At 40.9% G+C, this 23,342-nt stretch overlaps 1 protein-coding gene across 10 annotated transcripts in view; it reads right to left on the bottom strand.

Annotated features, from left to right (window-relative positions):
• The window catches only part of sulf1 (sulfatase 1), a 65,026-nt gene that overhangs the window by 26,842 nt on the left and 14,842 nt on the right, over positions 1–23,342 (bottom strand). For 5 of the 10 annotated variants that reach the window (XM_053858492.1, XM_053858499.1, XM_053858496.1 and 2 more), the window contains exon 2: positions 6,029–6,437. The exons of 3 other annotated variants lie outside the window; for them this stretch is intronic. The gene's annotated coding sequence lies outside the window, so the exon portion shown is untranslated. The remainder of the gene's footprint in view (positions 1–6,028; positions 6,438–23,342) is intronic. 2 more of the 10 variants (XM_053858493.1, XM_053858494.1) reach the window with 1 other exon arrangement.

Genomic DNA, 23,342 nt, shown 5'->3' with positions numbered 1-23,342 from the left:
AACATTCAATAGAAATACACCAACAAGCTACATGACAAGTCACAATATTTAGTCCTCCATTCAACTGCATCTATATGCTGCTTTGGTGCCAAACATTTGACTACGGAGACACGGTCACAGTCATGGAGCTGTCCAAATCATCAACACGCTTCCTTCGGCAGTTTTTTGGATTAAACTCACAAGTTTCTGAATAAAGTTAAATATTCCAGAGACTGTGATTTCTTTGTATCACAGGAGCAATAAATGTGGAGTAGTTAAAATACAGAATTGCGCTTTTGATCACCAGCGTGAGCCTCAACTTAACTTAGCAACGATGCTAACGGTTGCTAACATGGAGGTAGTGCCATCTCCTTTAACCACCAATTCACGTTTTCTAATCTTTGGAGAAAAAAAAAAACGATAAAAACAACCGGAGGGAAGGAAGTTGAAAACAAATCTGCACATCTGCAGATCGGCGCCGTCGCCAGTGATATCAGGTGGGTTTTATATTCACCGCAGACATCAACAAAGACCATTACAGAGACAGTTACACTTCTCGATGATATATAAAGTTATTAGACTGTCTTCACATCTGAGGAGCATCTTGTTTGTTGCGTAGCTGAAGCTTGTGCAGCCGCACATCACCTAGTGCGGTCATAGCTAGCATCGAGCTACACAGCTACATGCATTAGTCCAGCTATAAACAGCATTATCCAGGTCTAGTAGTCTGACAAAGAGAAATTCAACTTTCTCTTCCATAGTTGGACTAAGTTGTTGTATGCATTTTATAATTAGTTTTTTCTGAGCCGTCATGTAACTGTTGTCACTCATGTGTTTTGTATGTTAGAACCAGCTACAGAGGGCAAGAGGAACAGATAATTTTCCTGTGCTTTAATCACCTATAAAATTGTTGTTTTCTCATGACATGGAGTGGACAGTTTGGCTCCCAAGCATTTTTGTCATCACAACTCACAATGTTCATCACAGACTTTCATCAGCAGTCAGCGATTTACTTTGTATTCATAAAACAGTGCTGTTCAAATAATGTGGATTACTTGAAATAGGATGATTCTTTGGTGCTCGGACTCAACTGACACAGAAAAGAACTTAATAACACTTTGTGGAACACTAGCTAAGCACATGATAAAAGCCTCGAGCAAGCACTTTCTACTTAAGTCATGAATGGAAATCATTAGCGAAAGACAACCCCACATGAATAAAAAACTTTTTTTTTTGTGAAAGCCCACACTTCCAGAGGCACTACAAAATAAAGAGAGAGTAAAATTTATTACTCGCTCATGGGTGGCTTCCTTGTCTCTTTGACACGTCAAACACACCCCAGAGAAATTGTTCCTTTGACCACAAAAGAGAGCTGTGGCAAATTGCTTCAATGAGTTTCCAGTGATGTAATTATCAAGAATATAGAGATCGGCTTCTTTTCCATGAAATCAGCAGCGTTTGGCACACGCGCTGCGACACAGCCTCACACAAGCGAAGCCGGGGAATAAAAGACAGATGGAAATAGAGCAAGAGAAAATAAAATCAATGTAGTTAGGATATCGCAGCAGCAACAACTATAAGAGAAACTGGTGACATAAAGAAGGGACCTTAAATGTGCTCTACTGTCGACAGAGTGAATTTTCCTGTGCTTTAATCATTTACAAAATTGTTGTTTTCTCATGACATGGAGGGAAAATGAACAATTCAGCATTTAACTGTGAAAACTAAAGGTTAACCAGATGGGATTACTAAAAGGGTGGATAAACTACTGTATCTGTTCTTGAGGAGGAAACACGCCCTTGAAGATATCTCACTTAAAACAATCTTACGTCATTAGTTTAATTAAAGCATGTCAATTAAACCCACACAATTATCCCTCTGCAGAAGACCTCGCCTAGGTGGCAATCATCGGGAAAGAAAACAAAAGTGGATTCCTGAGTGCTGCAGTGGCAGGAGGTCAGTTAAGCGTAGGCCTGTTTCCAGTGCATGAAACTAGACACCCCTAAAATGTGGAGCATGTGGAGGCATATTCTCTGGAAACTGTAGACAAACATAGAGCAGAAGACCCAGTCTGTGAGAGGCTGGAAGCCATAAACAAACCTCTCAATGGCTCTGACAGACCAACATGATACTGCTCATAAAAATGGACCTGTCCCATTGCACCTGTGCCTGCTCAGCACTGCTCTCCATCCATGCCTATGGGCATATATAAATATATGAGGGTGTGATAGTGCGTTGGTATCGGATGCCTGTGAGTGCATGTGAGTGTGTGTGTTTGCACCACCAGTCAGTCAGTCAAACAATCTGAGTAAGAATCAGTCAGACTTAAACACAGACATGCAACCTGTAATTTGTGCCCAGGGGAGCGCGCCTTTCCAAGCGCCTCTGGCTCGGACTCCTCTGCAACACTTGCTGAACCAACCTCTACATTGTTCTAGACAGCTTAAACTGACAGATTGAATTGTAGCTCCACAATGCACAGTTAAGCAGCATCTTCAGAACACATCATAGACAGCACTTTGCAACAAGTCAGGAATCATTTTACCTTTGTAGCCTCTCAGCCTAAGTTGAAGGAATGCAGTCAATACATCATCCTAACATGTTAAAGAGAAACAAGCGAATGAAGCCAAACGCAGCTGAACTTGCCGAGGGCTATTCAAAAGCAGAAAAAAAGGGCTTCCATGCTATGCTGGATGCTGTCAGTGTAAACACAGGCATCCCATCTTTAATGAGACAAAGGTCCAACCATTATTCATCCACATGGCCTGAATCTGGATCCTCAAGTTAGAGCGAACTCTTCCAGAGGCTACCAGCGGCACATGGTCAAGTCCGCACATGAGTACTTGGCAGATGCACGCACACATGTTCATGCACATGGGCAGGAGGGGCGTGCTGGCAGAGACTGAATGTGTTTGCCCGCTCCTGGGGAGAAGTAAAGAAAGGGAGCAGAAGAGCTGAAACAAACGCATGCTGGCTTCTATTAGTCTAGCTGTAGAGCAGGATGGAGGGGTGAGGGAAGATATTCATTCTCCCTCTTCAGTCCAGTCCCACTGCTCCTGCCCTCCCACCCTATTATCTCTATTCTGGCTAGGTGGGGGATGAAAGAAGCGAACCCCCCGCCCCACCAGAGGCAGCACTTCTACTTCCAAACTTACGCCGACACATTCTGACGGCTGCTTAATTGTACGTGATACAGGCAGGGCCCTTTCTCTTTCAGATCTAAAACAGATTGCTTCTCCCTGGGGGCAGGATTATTGGACAAGAAGGATGACAAAGCAGGGACAGTGGAGCCCTCTGGGGGGTGAAGGACAGAGGGGGTATGCCTGTCCATGGTGTGCGTGTGTAGTACGGACATGTTGAACCTGCCCTTGTCACAGGAAGATTGTGTTTGGATTGATGAGCTTCACACAAACACACATTGATGAAAAGAGTGGAAGCACAACACCAAGGCTCAGATCAAAACACATCCACTCACTCCCTTTGTTAGTTATCACACCTCTCTTTCACTAAAGCCGCACTTCTCTTATCTTGGCCTCTGCCACTTCATTTCTACTCAACTCCCCCTCTGTTTCTCCTGACAACATTTCACTAGGGCTTAGCTTCACATCAGATTGGTAACATGTTACCTGGAAGTCTCTTAACAAGCATGGATGATTTCTGGCAATACTTGATCAACAAATCAGACCCGTGAATCGGTAGCAGGAGGTGATGTCAAACATATGCCAAATTATCGTCTGCAGATGATTTGATCATCATCTTCAAGTCAAATGTGTTCATCCTGTAGTGGATTACAAGTCAAACTCCAAGTGGTTTTTGTGCAGACAAATGTCAATAAATCAGGAAAGACAGGAAAGTGGTGAGGATGAAAGTCAGTGGTTCAACTAGGAAAAACAGTCTCCTCTGTTCAGAGTCAGTGGTAAAGGAGGCCAATTTATGTTTTGTTATGTTTGTAATAATTAAACAAGACACTGATATTGGATTCTGATTGAACAAAATTTGCCCATCAACCCTAACCCTAGGACAACACCCAAGCTCACGACACTGGTTGTGATTTGGGCATCCAGAGCAGACAAACATCTAGGATCTCTTTCATTTAAAAAAAAACACGAAACGCCTGGCATTAAAACTACATGCCACATGATGCACAAAGTGGAACTCTCCCAGTGGGACCCACTAGGACGCCCTGGGATATGATTCGCCATGTTGACATGACAAAAGTAGTAGAACAACTTCAATGAACATAAAGGCAAGATCTGTGCAACTTACCCCGATCATTTCAGGAATTTGTGTTGATGGAGGTGCAGCTGTACGCTACCAAATACCTCAAAATAGATGCATGCGCCCTTGGCACGCAGCCAGATTTGCAGGGCTCATCGCTGAATATATATTTAGGCATATGGCTGGATTAAAACTAAAGAGTGGTGTTTGATCAGGAAGGACAACAAAGGAAGTGAGAAAGTGGGTGACTCAGCTAAAGATAGTCTTGGTAATTCCTTTATAAATAAAAGCCAGCTGGGAGTTTAAATAGTGGTCATTTGCAGTGATAAGATGTGCAATCTATTCTAGCGTTTCTATGCAATCAAGCGAGTGTGAGCTACGCTGTCATTAAGTCAAAGATAAACAAGTGCCGGAGGAGGAAATCTTTCCTTAACATGCTCACACAAGCAGATTACAGTTATGGGCAAACTTCTATCTGCATCACTGGAAAAGATGGAAAGAGGAGTTTTGTTGTCAGAAATGAGATTGACGAGATTATGATTTTTTTCTTCTATTAATGAATGAATGAATCCATTCTCTTGGAAGTGTCTAAGCAGCAGATCCCACTTAATTTCTGAAGCTTGAACCACAGTGAGGCAGAACAGTTTAAAGGATCACCACTCTCTCCTAAAAGAAAGGCAGGATTATCCATTTTCCCCCTTCAGCACAATACCACTTTGGTTAAAAAGTCTGTGTAAGCATTCAGTGTTCAAGCTGGACAATAATGCATTTCAAAGTAAGTGCTCCAGTCACCTGTACGACTCTCGTTGTTTATCATCCCAAGAGACATGGAAGACTGCTCTGGTGCAGCAAGACCGCACCTCGATTTGTATTGCTTCACAACAATCGTATAAAAAAGTTTCAAGTATTTAGGTTAAAACTAGAATAAAGAAAAAGTTGGCTTCAGTGATTAATCAATGACTGCTGCTGAACTTAACACAGCAGATATCAAGGTGCTTCAGTGGCTTTGCTAAGTACTTCAAGTAACCAACAGGAAGCATAGGTATGGCCGGTTTACCAGGGTCAACATTGACGGACACAACAGCAGCCTTCAAGCTCCCAGCCCCGGTGCACAGTCTTCCACAGCTGCACAATCTCCATTTGCAAACACCTCACACACAAGCACACACACAGTGCCTGAAGCAAAGCATAAATACTATACATCATATTCCCACTCTCCTCCAAAGTTTCCTTTCTCACTTGAGTGAAGCTAAATAGACAGAGTGAGGTACAATTCCCAAAGCCCGTGTCTCTCTGCTTTGCTTTGACAGTTGGTGGGGAAAGTGCTCCTCAGCAGCTCATCCATTTAGTACAAACTGACATGATCTGCCAGAAGTGCACTCGGAATTAGATTTATGAAAAAACTTATCTGAGCTGAAGTGTGGGAATGTTAGGTGACATGCTGTGTTGGAGAACACCAACAAATTGCTCTTTAACATCTACAGCTCAACAGGAGATCCTGAGAGGACTAAAATTAAAAACAGGACAGTCATGCCGATTTAATGGAATAATGGGCACTTTTTTGTGTAAGAGAAAGAACAAACAGCTGCTTATGGATTTAGAAAAATGACATAAATGGAATGTGCTGCCTCCTAATCCTGAGAGAGGGAGGAATTTGCGACTGAGGGAATTCCTGTCATTCATAGGGAAACTATGAAGTTCTGCACAGTCTGGAGTGCTGTACTTGAGCGCAGCAGAACAAACCATAACTACACAAATTATAAAATGATAATTCCTGCATGTACATTGTTAATATACAGTTGACAATATGTTAAAAAAGAGAGTACATTACCTGAAGGTCAAGAGAGCAGGTAGGGTGAGAGGCAAGGCGAGGGTTCCTCTACTGTTTCTTCCCCGGCACCCGCTTTGCTCATTGAGGGTTTAAGAATTGGGGACCACACAGCTCCTGGAAGACAACCTCTCTCCTCTAATCCTCTTGTCGATGTGATGACACTCTCTAACCTCGACCATCTGTTGAAACACGTCCTGAAGCAGTCAGCACCGCGCCGTGTCAAGAGCCCGGCTCCTCTACCCAATCACAGACCGGCTGCTGGGTGGCTCCTGGCTGCCAGGAGGCAGGGACAAGGACAGAGCACTGTGCAGGGAGACTCTCACACACGCACACATTCACTCACACTCGCTCTCTCTCTCACACACTAATACACTGAGATGCAAGCAAGAAAAGCCCCAGTCATCGTAACCTGAGAGGGAGAGCCAGAGGAAAGGACAGGGAGAGTAAGAGGAGTGGAAATGGGAGTGTTTAAAGGGAGTGGGAGACACAGGGAGAGGGAGCGAGACCGAGAGTGTGTGAGCGAGTGAGCAAGAACGTGTATACAAGAAAAAGGATTTATTGTGTATATGTAGGAACCTGGATTAATATGTGAACATTACTTATGGTCACCAAATAGTTTACACACACTGACTTCAAAGAGTTAATATACACGCTAGTGAGAAAACTAGAGGGAATAACTGTAGTAACTTGTGTTCTACTACAAAGTCAAAGCAGGTACTTTTACAAACTCATGAAAAAAGGGAGAAAAATTGAAGCTGAATAATTATGCTGTCATTAATGCACTCATTTCATTTAAACATTTAACTGGTATTGCATCTGAAACGAAAATGCAAAGACAAAGATTGTTAATTGTGAATAATTCTTTGAAAATGTAATAAAAATATGAGTAAAAAAATGCTGGGAGATCTGGTGTCAAATATTGACCCATATTAAAATAAAATGTATTTTAATTTCTAATTTTTTTATTTTTTTTTTACTGTGAGCAGACCAATACTTTTAAAGAAAAAGTTTAAAAGAGGGTTTAAATGGATGCAAAAAAGTATATTAATTGTATATTTGACCGGTCCCCTCCCCATTTATCTCCCTCCACCAGTATGTGGTCTGAAGAATGGTAGTAAAAAGCAATAAAATTCTGTATTGACCTCCTGGTGGGAATGCTATTGGCACTAAACTGTTACATCTGCAGGCACAGAAGCAGAAAGCAGCAGCCCTCACACCTTCGTGTGATAAATCCTTACAGTCCCACGGCTGCATTCCTGCCCTTCACCACCTATTGCCTCAAGTTAAAAAGAAAGGCAGAGGGGAAGAGACTTAAATTACAAAGCTAAGGAAAAAAGAAAAAAAAGGAAGAAAACGGAAAGCCAGCTGACTACATGAAATTTAACGAACAGAAAATTGCTGTTAACTTGCAACAATTAACTCTTAACCTGCGACAATTAATCAACCGATTATCAAGTTTACTCATGCAAACCACAGAGAGCATTCGGTGAGAATGGCTGCCCTGTTAATCAATTTGCCAGGCCACTGTCCAACTCACTGATCCATTAAATGGGATTAAGAGACCTTGATATCCAAGTGCAGCTTCAAAGGGCACCATAATGAGTTGATGCTTGTTTGATAACGCCGAGCATCACAGTGAGTTCATCAGAGGCGTTAAACAGTTCCTCAGCATCTCATTTGCATGCTATAAGCAGCACGGCTACTGGGCGTCAGCTTTGAGTGGGACGGTTCGATGGAAAGGCAAAGTACAGCTGCATAAGTGATTTCTTTACCATGGCAGACTAAAGATTTGACATCTGAATCAGGTTGAAATTGTACTCTCAATACCCTCATTGTTGGGATTAAAACAATTCAACTAAGTACTGTACATTGTGGTTCTTAAATGACTTATGAAAAACATGGTCATTGTTCAACCAAAAGAGTCAGTATTTTCACCTGAGGTGAATACATACTATACATACATCGTTCCCCGAATTCGACTGATGTTTGTAACAGGGGCAACAGTGAAAGAGGGACAGCGGAAAAGACCGAACCTCCAGGGGAACAGGGCTCAAATTAGATTAACTAAATTCACAAAGACTGTCCCCCAGCCCCTCCTGCATAGCTACACACATCCCAGCCTACACCTCCAGCCCCAGCCCCCCATTCTCACGGCCGAGAGGTTTCCAAAGGGCCTTCAGGCAGACCAGGGGCTACGAAATCCCTATGCTTTTTACTGGATTAAAGATGGCCGCCCTATTGAGCAGAGGGGCTGTTTTTTCAAGAGCTGAGAACATCTGTAAACATCATAAATCCATGAAGACAGAGGAGGTTATCAGCTTTTGAGCCACAGTCAGGAAAACATCACAAGTTTGAGCCTACATGAAATGAAACAGAATCTGGACATCAAACGTCGACACAGCTGCAAGATAACCAGCATTCAAAAGCATATTTGAGGGAGGTCCATTAGATGGCCTCATTTTTTATAAATGACTGGCCTACACGGGGTCAGTGGCCCTCAGACGCCCAATTTCCCATCTCTCTTTCAATACACTCGTTATCAAAAATAACTTGATGTAGGGCGGTTTGTACAAAAATAGAAGCTTACAGTACTAAAACGGCAAGACTCTCACACCATCATCAGTATCTTAAACTCATGTAAACTAATTCCATAACTCAAGGCTCCCCTTTGCTTCCAACTATCAGACCTACAAGAGCGGGATGAGGCCAATGTTGGGGCGGGCTGCTCGGTTCACTGGCCCTTTTCTATAAGACTGTAGGACAAAAATAGCGGCGTCATAGTTGTAGTGCTTCCTCTATTATGAATTTTAAAAAAGTCCATTCACAGCTTCCATTCTATTGGCCACCAATCCCGTTCAGCACGACATTACTACACAGTACACTCCAAATGTTTCCTTTCTGATGAGCCTGACTTCAGATGCAGCAGTCTGACCCCTGCATCATCACTAATCTGATGCAGGATTACACGTGGACGTTTATCTGACTTGCAGCGAACACACACATGATGGAATGCCAGTTGGCTGTGTGAATTCCACCTTAGCTTGATGTGTGTTTATAGACACCAACCATTCAACAGAACGGGTGACAATGCTAATTGGGTAATGAAGATCAAAGGAGTAATCTTTAGATGTCACGCATGTGAGAAAATCAGACAGATGGTGGCGAGGAAATGTCCATCTATTTTAGGTTAAATATTGTTTTTCAATTGAAAACTACTTAATAATTCCTGAGAATTGAAAATGTCTTGTTTGACACTGACTCAGTGAAGTGACCTTCAGACGACGACAATAAACTAGGCCGATGCCAAGTGAGGAAGGAGTGATAATTGTGGTTAACAGATTGCATTTAAAAGTGAACCACTGACACCACTTTTATTGATGACCTGGTGTTTCCGAGCGATGACACTCAACAGGCCTGTTGGCTGCCAAGGCTAATAGTAGTCCTGGGAGTTGAAACGGTGCCATGTCTAGTTCATGAAAGCACAGCTGAGCTGCGGGGATGCAGCAGGAAAGGACACGCACAGTTGCTCATGAATGTGAGAATGAAGGAGGACGGAGACAAAGGAATACAGTCGAGACAGTGGGACACAAAGGTGAGGGCAAAACAGAGAGGGGATGTGGAGAACACAGGATGGAGGTTTGTCAGTGACAGCTGAACACGCAGTACACATGTAAAGAAACTAATTCCACTTCATGTGTGTGTGCCGTGTAGTACGAGTGCAACCTGACACACGTTAAACAACACATGCTTTGTGACACGAAGGGCAACACTTCTCAAAATATCACATCCACTGTGTAGTTTCCAACTGACAATTCTGCATGGTGTTGAGTGGGAAATACTGTAAGCTAGCAGGGTGATGCATCAACATGTTGGCAAACAGGATTCAGCTGTGGAATACTATAGATCAGGGGTGACCATTACATCAACCGTGATTTACATAAGATAGTGACGGTAGAACAATGTGGCTAATACATGGCTAGTGGAAGAAACAGTGATGACAAGCTGCCTGGAGTCTCACTGCATTCCGACCAAATAATCAGAGGTCAACCTAACGTGAGGTACCATCACTCTCTACAATAAACCAAATGTGCTAAAATGCGGGCGAAAATAGCGCATTTGAATGTTTAATGTAAATAATGTGTGTTGAGTCTAGAACTTGGTGCAGAGAAAGAAAACGCCTCTGCAGTAAACCAACTCACATATCTTTTTTAAATCCATTTAGTTATCTTAACATTCGGATAGTTATGATGCAAATCCCACAATGTTTAGCAAAAAACACTCATTGGGAGTGTCTGAAAATGAAGTTTTCCTCTTGTATCTGATCATCCCAGCATGTGTGGAGTCTTGTATTTGCAGGTCATACAGCAGACTTCCCAAGCATGTGACAGAATTAACATCAAGGGTGACGGCTACTCTTGAAAGATCACCTGTAAAGGGCCTAACAGGCAGTGGAGCAGACAAAGGGAATACACTAACACATAATGAAGTCATTAGCAGCAACCTGAGATCGAGAATTAGGTCATGATGATAGGATTTAGTGGCCTCCTCATAATCACATCCATCAGCCTTCAGTCTCACCAGATGTGCTGTCACCTTTATGTAATGCAAATGCATTGGAAACATGCTACTCAAAAACATCTGAGAAGTGTTCCTCTCAAACCAAGTTGTCCAAGTTGTCTACATCAAAAAAATGCAAATTCATGTTCAGAGGAATTATCTAAGTACTTTCAACTAACCATATCTAGATTCAGCCACCCAATGTTAAACCAACATCTATTTTTTTAAGAGACAACACACTTCCAGAAATATCAATAAATTGATCATTGGTCAACATTTTTTGCCCCTTCTTCTTTCCATCTACCACCCTTGCTAGATTAAATGGTATTAAATTATAAGCTTCATTTTTAAACAAACTTGAAATTGCAGAGTGGGTCAGCTCGAGTGTTACACATTCTTCAGCTAAATCACACATTCATAAATATAGCGTATTCAACTCAATATAATTTTAATGAGTGCATCTGGCAGACCCCCCACAGTGGCACCCGAAAGCTGAATAAGAACCCAGCACACAACTGAGAAACTCAAAGTAAATAATCACAAATCTCCACGCTGCCAAAGTGCTTTTTCGCAAGATGATGGGAATTGTTCAGATTAGCTCCAGGCTCTTGTAAATGCTCCAACGACGGGAATCAACGTCATCAGTGATATGCGATAGATATGACAGATACAGATCACTTTCCCTGGGTCTCAGTAAAAAATGATAAGGCAGCACGACAAAGGCAGCCATGTTGTGACAAAGCTTTCCAAACAATGCCTGGGGGAACATGAAAATTCAAACAGATTTTGCTTGTGGGCACGTTTGTTTTTTGTCTTTAACAACGGTTACCAAATAAAAAACAAAAACATTCTCCTCTCATCTTCACAGGCCAGGGAAATAAGTAAAACCTAACGTGATACAATTTCTGCCTATGGCTTAAAAATTCTGGACCACAAGACACTTTCCATGTTGCAATGTTGCTGCTGGTCGTGCTTTTTCAAATGGCTGTGAAAAAAAAAAAGGAAATGCATATAGGTTATAAACTTTTGTCCTCTGACCTTAAAGTTAGAAGTCAGAAATAAGCAAAATTTTACTTTAGCCTTTTCAGTCCAGTACTACCAAAGTCACATGTCAGTCCTCAAACTACAACAATAAACCAGTCCATCATTTCTCTTCAATACCAGAGACACCACAGATTCGATCATGCCACAAACAACATGCATTAGATTCATGTTCTTATTACAAGATAAGGAAGATCTTTGATCTTGACTGTGATATTCCATAACAGTCTCAGTTACAAATACAACACATGATCCTTCTTTATGTAAAGGCTTGTGATGCATAGTAAGACACAATATTCCTCTTTGAATTAATCATTTGGGAGAAGAAACAGCATTTCATCTATCCAGCAGGCTCATTTCAATAAAAAGCTCCTGATAAAAACTTGACAGAACTCAGAAATGCTGTGATTAAACTTTTGTTGTGTGCAACCAGCCTGATGAAAACAACCAGATGTGTCTGCTGCTTTGTCAAGTTTCTCGACCAGCGGGAGCTTTGTGGCAACGTATAATTTGTGTTTCTCACGCTGGTAGAAATCGAAGCCTTTTAATTCAGGCCGCAGTGGTCCCTTATTTCTTCAGAGGAAAAATCAGTAACGTGACATGCTTGCCACCAGAGAACAAAATGGAACCACTTTTACCACGCATTGATGAAGGCAACATGATTTATTGTCGATTTTTAATGTCACTTATTCTCTAGTAGAAACAGCGGAGATGCGGTATTTAGATTCAAAAGTGTTCCAAGCTGACAGGTTAAAAAGGAAAAAAAAATCTGCATTATGTATGGCAAAGGGAAATTCTAAATTCTTGGGCTTTTCTTCGCATAGAAAACATATCAGGTGACTTATAGCAGAAGAAATGTCGAATCACATCGTGTTTGTTAGCCAAAAGAAAACTAGTTGACTTCTCTATACCATGATGATGCGAAAGCCACATGAGACTGCTGTGGGCATCTCATTTGTTTGTGGAATTGAGGAATAATTATCCTCTATCATGGCTTTTGTTGGACTACATGACTCATTTTGAAGGTTGACTTGAAACAAAAGGGATCCCATGAATGGACCAGTGTCTTGAATGAAAATGCTAATTTATTAAATCATTTTTATTATCACTGCATGTACAGTGCTGTACAAACAACTGCTACAATAACAACTTCAGGACCTCAACGTCAGCAGCCAACAGGTGCAAATTCCAGTGATGCTTCTGTGCAGTGAGACACCATCATGCTTCTACACACCTGGAGTAGCATGGAAGCTGTGGCCAACTCAGATGTTAGACAGGACAGTTAAAACTCTCAAATGTGGAGAATGTCCAAAAAAGTTTTACTTTCATAATTGGAAACAAATTCAACAGTTTTAATGGAAGGAGAAAATAACACATATTTACAAGCGTTAACACACTGGACTCAAAAGCTGTCTACATGCACTGATGACAGCTCATTACCTTACAGCTCATGCAAAACTTCTGAATTTCAAGCTGTGTGAATGGCTAAGTGCCTTTTTGAAGAAATCCCCCGATAATCCAATTAAACACATAGTTTCCTTTTATTTAATGGAATCGAATTAACTGTCAGAAGGCAGCCAAGTCAGGGAATGTGAAAAGTAGAAAGTATGTGAGAACAGAGCAGCCAGCTGCTGCAGTGAACAGAAACCAGACAAAGCAGCAGAGAAAGGGTCCCTGGATCTCTGCAAACAGTGTGGGGCCTAGCAAGCTTCACATTGTAGCTGCCCTGCTTGGCTGGAGATCAAATCTCTAGTCCTGTGATCTGCAGGTCATCTGTTTGCCAAGAGCCAAACTTCACATTATCCGAGTTTGTCTGAAGGCCTAGTAGAATAAATGAAAAGAGGTGCTCCTCCTGTCACAGAGATGACGTTTCCGTCTCAAGAGGTAAATAAGGACACTCCGTTTTCAAGTGCATTTGATCATGAAAAGAGTGCTTTCATTATTGACATGGATCTCAAGTTAGGACAGGAGCGGAACACTGTGGGGAAGCAAATCAGTGCAGGAATTTGGAGTATCCCCCGAGAAGAGGCTCATCTTCCCACCCAAGAAGGGATCTGTGATCCTTCTGGAGTCCCATATTGCGACAAAGGGTGTATAAATGTTGAAAATGCATCAGAACAACAAGCCTTTTTCAAAGATCAAAATATAGCTGTGAATAATCAGGATACTGAGGGGAGAGTGGAACAAAACAGAGGCATTTAAAATATTGCTTTAAAGTCTTTCTAGTTCTATGAGAAGAAAAAGTTAATAGATGAGCTACCAAACACATAAACACGTCAAAAATCGAGTACTTCAGATTTTTTTCATGAGCTTTCATTTCATAATAGTGTCTTCTCAAATTGTAGAATACATGCGTCAGAACTCTCTTTGAAAAAGTCCAGTCTGGTTTTAGATTAGAACATAGCACAGAAACAGTTTTTCTAAAAGTAACCAAGGACAATTTCTTAGCAGCAGACTAGAAAACTATAAAACCTTTTAATTCTGTTAGATATCAGTGCAACGTTTGACATGGTTGATCATAAAATTTTCGAATTTGCGTTCGCCCCTGGCAGGAATCTAAGACTGTTGTTTCCAGTCATAGTCCTGCGACAGGACATTTTCAGTCACCATAGGGAACTTCTCGTTGTCCACAGCCAAATTTATCTGTGGTGTGCCACAAGCTTCCATTTTAGGTCCCATTCTATTTTCAATATAAATGCTACAGTACCCCTTGGGCTAATTATCCAGTGTCACCACGTGACCTTTCACTGCTATGCGGATGACAAACAGATTTACTTACCCGTTAAGAATTCTCAAGGCTGAATATCTGGATGGATGAAAGAAAACTTCAGGTGAACCAGTCAAAAATAGAAATATTAGTCTCACCAAACTCTCCAAGCTTCCCTGATAGAAGCCTTGGACCCTTATCCAAAAACAACACCTATAGCTGAAATCCTAGCGTCCTATTTGAGCCCTCACTTTCTTTTGACCTTCACATGAAAAAAAGCAGCCCAGTACTGTTTCGTCCAGATGAAAATGATCTCCAAAATCAAACCCATTCTCTCACATGGCGACTTCTATATTCTCACGCCTGAACTACTGTGACTCCCTCTTCACTGGCAACAAGAAATGTCTATCACAGCGCCAGCTGGTTCAGAACTCAGCAGCAAGGCTTGTAACTGGCTCTCACAGACCGCAGCGCATCACACCAGTATTAGCTTCTCTGCACCGGCTCCCTGTCCTCTTTAGAATCCACTTTAAGATTTTATTAATAACTTTTAAAGCCTGTCTTGGCCTGGCCCCCTGCTGCATTGTAGAACTGCTGACCCCTACGAGCGAGCGAGGACCTCAGATCCTGAGATCTCCGCAAATTCTAGATTTAAATCTACAGTTCAGAGCATTTTCTTTGAGGGCTCCTCAACTCCAAAAAAGTCTGGCACAGCAATCCCTGTTAGAAACTCACTTTTATAGTTTTATAGGCTTGCATTTGTGTAATATCCACCAAACATTTTCTTAGTTCTACCTCACCGAGGGTCAGTCATCCACTTTTGTGGTCAAGCAAGTGCAAACATTCTTCGCTGTTCTGTCTGTAGACGACTTACTGAACAACGTTGTAAAAAGCGCGATACAAATCATGCTTTGTTATTATTATTATTTAACATTTTTAAGCATACATTGGTGCCAAGGTGCATAGGACTCGGTTTAAACTGCATGTTGTTACCCTATCTGAAATGTAAGATTAAAGGCCAACAATTTTCATTGGCTACAGAAGATCTGTGTAAGGAATGAAACTAATACAGTTCAATGAAAGTTGCTAGTCAAACAAGATTTTTGCTATGACACAAAAAAAGAATCTTGTTACAGTGGTCAGGTCTTTTTGAATTTTATTTGACTAGCAAATCCGACAACGCACCAAAATATTCAAACGCAGTGGCCTGCAAAGACAGACTTGTTTAAACATCATCCACATCCAGAAAGAGCAGAATACTATTAAATGACAGCTATAAATAGAATAAAATCAGGGCCCTGACCCCAGAGATAATCCTTGAACAAGATAGAAGCTTTGCTAAACACTGAAAGTTCTACAACAAGACTTGGAGGAAGTCTCTCATCCGACCCAGTGTCACGTTGTTCCCTGATAAACCGGCCTAACTGCTTTGAATTTGGTCAGTGATGACGGAAGGGCAGCTAACCTCTGACCTGGATTCAAGAGTCACAGCAGAGGGATTAGCAGGGTACGACACTTGGTCATGGATTCTCAATAAATCCCCCATTGACTCAAAGAAAGTCAAGTAGAAGACAAAGTACTGGGTCCATCTGAAGCAGCCAGGGGTCAAGTTTAAATGTTACAGCCCCAAAATGTCACACGCTATATGGAAGAGAAATAAAGTCGCTCAAATCGCTTTTTTAATTGGACATCGTAATCTGTGAAGCAAGCAATGATGCTGCATGATGAACAACATTTAATAGTCAAACTAAAGATAATTGGAATTATTTATTTCTATTTCAAAAGTAATTAAGGTTTATTTTGGAGATTTATTGAATCCCACCCCATGGTTTAACCCATGCTGCAACCTTTTTTGTTCATCACACACACGATCATAGCAGTGCAAAGAAAGTATACATTCTAAATACTAAGTGATGGGGGGGAACCAATATTGCACACGTTTTTATTTATTACATTCACAGACCATGAAAAAAATCCAGCTAATTCAATGCTGACTCTCATCATTCTATTTCTACTGGGGTCATTTGTTACTTATCACGTGCTGGAACACGTGACCACAGGAAAAGCAAAGAAAAACGGCTTATTTTTATTCTTCGGCAGCGAGGCATTAATCACAGATGAAAACACTCATCTTATACTGACCCTTCCTGCAGCCCCTCAGGACATAATCTTCCTTAACAAGCTGGTTCAGTGACTTTCCTTCAAAAGCAAATCTCTGAGAAAAGCACTTTGTCTTGATCATCATCAACAATTTCCTCCTTGCCAAATTAGTAATAAGTAGTTCTTAGCTTCAACCTAACTGACACTTTGCTATTCCTCTCACCTGCTAGAATTGTGATGTCTGTTGGCCTGAGGTGCATGTGGTCAGAGAGATGGATGATCTTCCTGTGTCAAGAAAGCCAGAGAAAGTCTTTCATAGTTTCGTCCATCAGTTTACCTTACCCTCTGAACAGTCAACGGGATGCGAGTCTCAACATTGTTTTATGTTAAGTATGCTAAGGTCATGCATAGCAAAGACAGGAAGATTATGTATGACAATCATTAATATTAATGGTTGTCTCTAAGGACTGAAAGAAAACAGATGATCAGACCAATAACTAATCTTATTTTACCAGGGTTATTACCCGATTCCTTCGATGTGGCTCCAAAAGAGATGAGGTTTTGACAACCTTCAAATTATCCGCTCACTACTTTCTAGGACTCCCTTTTACAAAAACCACACCTGACTAGACAGCAAATGTTGTGTGACGGCTTTGCCTGATCTTTATCTTAACCCCAAACACTGCTTTAAAACACAGCAAGGGTACTGGAAATGAAATGCAAATGTTTTTAAAGCCCTGTCCTACTGCACCCTCGCTGACCTGGTGGAGGAAGCTGAGCTGAGAAAATGAAAAAATTAAAAGACAATAGCTGGACAAGAAGTGGACCTCACTCATTCACAGTTAAATGGGCCGTGTCCCATCCCTCAATACCTTCTGTTTTCATGGCCAAAAAGTGCATTCCTAAAATCAAAAGTCGTTTTTTTTTTTTAAAGTCTCTTTTCCAGACTTCACTTTCCAGGCATTCCAGCAGTAGGAGTGGGTAGCGGTCAGCCATGCATGGATAGTTTTGGTCAACACCTGTGTGAAAACAGTCTCAGACTTGGCTGTCTTTTCGTGAGGTGAGCAGCACTTCATTTTTACTTGACAGCTGATGCCCAACAGGTACAGGAGCCCAATAAATGCTAGCAACAATATTTCACCGAGGGCCTTCACAAATTCAGGACTTTGGTAGGCAAATCGTCCAGATGGCCAGAGCTGAGCAGTAGCCTTATTTGCTTTCAAATGTCTAAGTCTGACACTGCTGTTTACCTGAGGCAGCAGAGCACTTTTCTTTGGATTTCTGCACACATGCTCTGATCTGTCAAGCAGAAAAATAACCAGAGGCTACTTCAAAGGCCAGATCTCCTCACGGCGGCCCAGTAGAAAATTCAACCGCCTACATGCAAGGAGCCGGGGCTAAATGGCGTCTTTATATGAAAATTGGTTTCATTAGATCGCTGGAATCCTTTGATGGTCAGTGGGGAAAAGAAAACACATGTTGACAAGCACAAATGTCTTAAAAAAAACTCAGCTCCAGTGTTGTCACAAATCATCTTTTTTCCATTTTGGGCATCAATCTTCTGAAGATTGTTACTTCAAGATTCTTTAAAATATCAATGTTTGTTTCTGCTTCACCAAATTTCTGTTTGTCTGTTTATTTACAAAACACAAAATGTGTTTTTTTCTGTTTAACATTGTCACGGAGATGCAGATTTTCCTGCTGTTAATATGGACCAGAGGTTTATATCCACAGCAATATTGACAGAATATCCAGAAGTTGTCCAATTCAGAAGGTTAATTTTAACACTTAAATCAGGAATGCAAATTATGGTTCCACAGCTCGTTCACACCCTTCTGTTTCGGGAAAAGCTTTCCTGCAGTAACTTGTGACAACTCCCAAACCCTGTCAGGGAACCAATATGAGTGTATGGGAACGATTAGCCATGAGCCCAAGGAAGAGCGGGGGGAACCTCAAAAGGGAAGTATTTTATCACAGTTGACGGTCAAGACCTGCTGTGGCTGTTACAATTCAAGGCTCCCCATGTCGCATAAGACCTTTCATCAGAGTGGTCCCTCAAATACATTGTATCATGACTCAACATTGTGTCCTGCATTAAAATTCAAGAAGAAATTATCTCATGTTTGCCTCACTGTGAGTGGAGGGATCTTGTATTGTTTAACATCAAAAAAGGAAACTCCTTCTGACCTTAGTGATGTTCACGCTACTCTCTCAAGATGTTTGGTCATCAAACGCAAATCAAGGATTATGGCTCACAGCAGCAGGTCTTTGAGAAAATAGGTTTCAGTCAGTCTTTATCAAAGCTCAAAAAGCTCCCTGTGGCTCAGTTTTCAGAATAAGTGAAGACATTAAAGTGGCCTGTCCCAGCTTCTATGGATGCATTTAAGAAGGATGGCAGGGTTATGAGTTTGTCTCGTGTTACCTTGCTCTGCTGGAGCTGACCTGAGTGGGACCTACAGATTAAGGAACCATCTGGAAGCTGCAACCTGAGTCCAGGAGTAAAGGAGTAGCACAGCCTGGTCAGGGCTGCACTTTTATCTAGCAAGGTTAGTGAAAAATGTTGCTCCCAAAGATTTAATGACGCTATCGCACTCTAAAGACTTCTCTTGTCCTCTACATTTTTTGTTAACATGTTGATCATAAACATTTTCTCAGAATGGGCAGTGCTTTGGACAAGTTGAGATGTTGGACTTGAAGGAGCTGGAATCCAACACCCAGCCCCAGCCTTCACTTGCACAAAAGACAATGCTCAGAACTTGAGGTGTAGATGGCGTCATCACAGAGAGAAAAAAAACATGGCAGCTCTTTCACATTCCATCAATCTACAACGACACAATTTCGACATCCAGTAACTGCTAATGTTTTTCAGAAGCCATGTGGCACACTTCCTCCTTCCACAGGCGCTTTTCTAAAATTTCCATGAGATGTTTAAAAGTTCCCCCAAGGTCTCGTTGTGGCAGCCATAATCAGACTTTTGCACTAAGCAGACGACGAACCAGATCCATGTCTGGTATCAATCTGACAGAGCGATGACTGGCCCTGGTCTTAATGATCCTCATCCTCATCTCACGGGGCAACACACATTGGCACGTTCATTTTGAAAAATGATACAAAGTTTAAAAAATGTAAAACTTCAACTCTGAGTTGTTAAGAATTTATCACTAGCAACAGAGCAGCTAAAGTAACTATGATACATTCAAGCCAAAGTCTAAATCTTTACATACAATGGTTAAGGACGAGTATCATTGAAATTGCAGTTGACAAGCATATCAGTATAGCAGATATTTAAAGCTGATTCTTCATTTCTATTCACCTCCAGAGCCTGTGCACCCTCAAGAATCTAGCCCTCCATCTGCATCACACAAGGCAGCCACCCACAGGCAGCAGTCATGTTCTCATCTCCAAGCAGTTAGAAGGGGATTGGAATACATTTGGTCTATACAGTACTTGTTGTAAATGGCAGCCCTGTGCTTCACACTTTGTAATAAGGACAGGCGTACCAGCTGCTGCGATCAAACATGCTCACCAAATACATAATGTACGTATACCATCTGCTTCCATGATTCCTGGGAACATTTCTTTTACTTAAGTTTAAAGATGATCAAAAAAAAGCACATACAGCTGATATATAGCTTCTTTGTGAACAGTTTTTTTATTCTGAATAGGGTGAACCATTCAGCATGAGTGATGGTCTTCATGGAACACAGAAGAAGACCGTTTCAGTGTTGCAATAATTTCTGGGGAGAAAGGCCTCATAGAGATGTCAACACTTCATATGTTTATACCTCTTCTTGAAAGACCCAAGACCCTGGAGTGGAAGTTAGAGCAGAGGAGTCTACCAAACCTACAGAGAAAAGTGCAGGCTGGATGCATCCTGGTCTTGGTGCCTCATCTCAGTTCAACACCACTTTGAAAAGCGAGTTTGACTAGTATGTAGTTAAGTATTGTCAGTATAATATGACAAAGATGACACTTGAGTATGATGTGCTTTTGGTACAAAGGACTCAAACAACTGCTTGCTGAATATCCAACATTTCAAAAACAGAGGTGAAACAAAGTTCATACATCCTTGGACTGTAAAAGTAATACTAAAAAATCAGAATAATCAAATGGAGATCAAATACGTGTGTAGAACAGACAAATACATAGGCTTTTTAGTGCACAAAAATGAGCTGTGTGTCTGTCCAAACTGATCGGATCCCGTACATTGTTTGTGTTTGTATTCAGTCTGTTGGAAATCAAAATATGTAAACACAAGAAAGGAAGACGATTCTTTGATGTAATCACACTCACCACCCTGACATACCAATGCTGACACAAGCACACACTCACGCAGCGCTCTGAATAAGATCTGCAGCGATATTTGCTTATTGTTGATGATTTAACCTCATAGATCCCCCCATTCACATACCTGAAAAAAACATTTTTGCCTTTCGGTACTGTGGTACTTACCTATTAGCCCCTTTCAGGGGCACTGCCATCACCTTCTTGTAGGAATAAAACAACATTACAGGCATTTCAGAGAGAATAAAAATGGAAGGAACTCCAGTGCATACAAAAACACTGGCAGAAAACAGACCAGGGTATAAAATTCAATCCAGATTTTGAGAATGAATCCAGTGTACATACAATGTTTCCAGCTTCATATGACATGGAATCTGACATATTTTATCGCGACGTAAGAAAATATCGCAACACAGGATTTGTATGTTATTGACAAATTCCAGTCAAAAAAGTGGCACTAATATTTTTTCTATAGGAGCATTATTATTAGTAACAGCCTTAATAACAATTATCCACAAACAAGGATATTGTTTTTTTTTAAACAACTTTGCAAACAAGATCAAGTTCAATTCAAGTTCAGTAATTTCCCGTAAAAACACTACAGTAAACATTGCAGAAAAATAGTTGATGTAAGAGGGATTCAATTTTGGCGAGCTCTTAACTAGGATTTTGATACAATTTTACAATACAATTTCTCATTTAGCTAAAGGCCTGATTTAAAGAAGCAAAGATCAAAATAAATCATTTAAAATTCCTTCCACTATGAAATCAGAGCTGACTTTAATATTTATCACACTGTACTCATAAAGTGCTGTGGTCTTGAGGTGTCACATGTGGGAGAGGGAGGGATGAATGAGCTCAGAGAGTAGGCAAAGGAGACTTCGCTCCTGTATCTGTTCAGACCTGATTCATTTGTGGTTTTCTAAAATAACCATTTCATTTTCCCTGAATTAATATTATAATTATAAGAGTAAAATAGAGTAAAAAGTCTGTTTGAAGACTTCATAATCAGCAGGAAATGCTGATTAAACCCCCAAAACATGAAAAATAATAAAGGCCCACCTCCACCAGAGCGAACATACTGTAGCATCTGAGGTAAAACTTGGAAAGGCTACAGGAGTTTTTTTTCTCTGGCAGTGGGCTACACTGAGATATTGGCCATGAGGAGCGCACTGAAAGAGCATTGATATTTGTCCAACCTTAAATATTTGTTTGTTGTGTCCCTACGAACCAAATTCAATTATTTCTGCTTCCACTCAGTCATCTTTGGACTTCTTTTATTGCTCACAAGTCCCCACGCTGAGCAGTGTCTTTGTTACTCTACCATTTTTCTTCATGTCAGCCATCACTCCATCTCATCATGCTTCAAGCCCTCCACCCTCTCACAAATCAAGTCTCACTTGAAACACTTTGCCCACTGGTACCCCTATATCATGACCTGCTGAGTCGGTGTGTTTTCTTTAGGAAATGACTCATAAATTAGAGCAGCTCCCAAGCTGGCTGTGAAAAAGCCAGACAAGCATATACAAGTGTTGTGATTAGTGTGGCGGAGAGAAAGGCCAGACAAGGCAGGTCTGTTGGAGCCATTCAGACTTTAAAGAGAAAACCAAAACATATTGATCACATGTCACAAGCGACGGGCTCAGGGAACAAGACGCCTGTGCTCCTGTGGTTACTGGTTCAAAGGCTGACTTTTCTTTGGACTGAAATGAACTGAAACATTTCTACATTTAGATTCATAAAATATTGTTACAAAAGTAACATTTTTACATCCACTAAAGGAGACCAGGTTCTGGAAGAGGAGGGCTTCAACACAAATTGAAATCATTCATACTATCACGTTTCCTCTTTACTTGATCATTATTTAGAGCAACCGGTTCTGACCGTCATCACAGCAAGGCTTCAGAGAAAAGTATGATCCCAAGTCTGCATGCAGTGTTGAAGTTTCCAGTTCTCATAAAGTCTTGCAGAGTGAGAATAGAATTTGTGCAACCAAACTATCTATTGTTTTATTATTTTTATTATTTGAACGGCAAAGTCTAAAAAAAATGTCAAAAAATTATATCATCTAAACATTACATTTCGTTGACAAAGATGTATGTAAATATGTTCGACTATTTATGCAACATTTAAATAAAATAGTAAAGAACTTAACCACATTGGGTATTCTGTTTTATTTGATATTTGGCCAAGCATTAAAAAATGTTTTCAGCTTCAGCCTCAAATTTTAGATTATGATAATGATTCAAACTATTTCATTCATGAATTGTCATCAGTACAAACTCATTTTAATCATTCATTTTAATCTAATCTCATGTGGCCACATGTAGAATTTATTATTTTAGTTTGATCATTTTATGTTGACATTAGAATCCCATGTGTCCTGCTTCTGCATCCCAGTACAACCACGCGGTGGCACTGATCCAAGCCCTGGAATAAAGTTCAGCCAAGGCTCACTTTGCAATTTTTCAGCTGTGTTAGACCATTGAGGATTGAGAGTTCAGCAAGGATGAATAGTATGTTTAATTGAAAATTTCCAAATTATTGAAATTTTCTTTTCTTCTTTGCAATGTGTGCTTAGATGGTCAGTATGAGATCAAGGACAAACAAGGGCACATCACAAGT

Source organism: Synchiropus splendidus, chromosome 3 (genome assembly GCF_027744825.2).
Source record: "Synchiropus splendidus isolate RoL2022-P1 chromosome 3, RoL_Sspl_1.0, whole genome shotgun sequence".
Taxonomy (NCBI): domain Eukaryota; kingdom Metazoa; phylum Chordata; class Actinopteri; order Syngnathiformes; family Callionymidae; genus Synchiropus; species Synchiropus splendidus.
The sequence above is the reverse complement of the archived record's forward strand: the minus strand, read 5'-3'. Positions and strand labels throughout refer to the sequence as shown.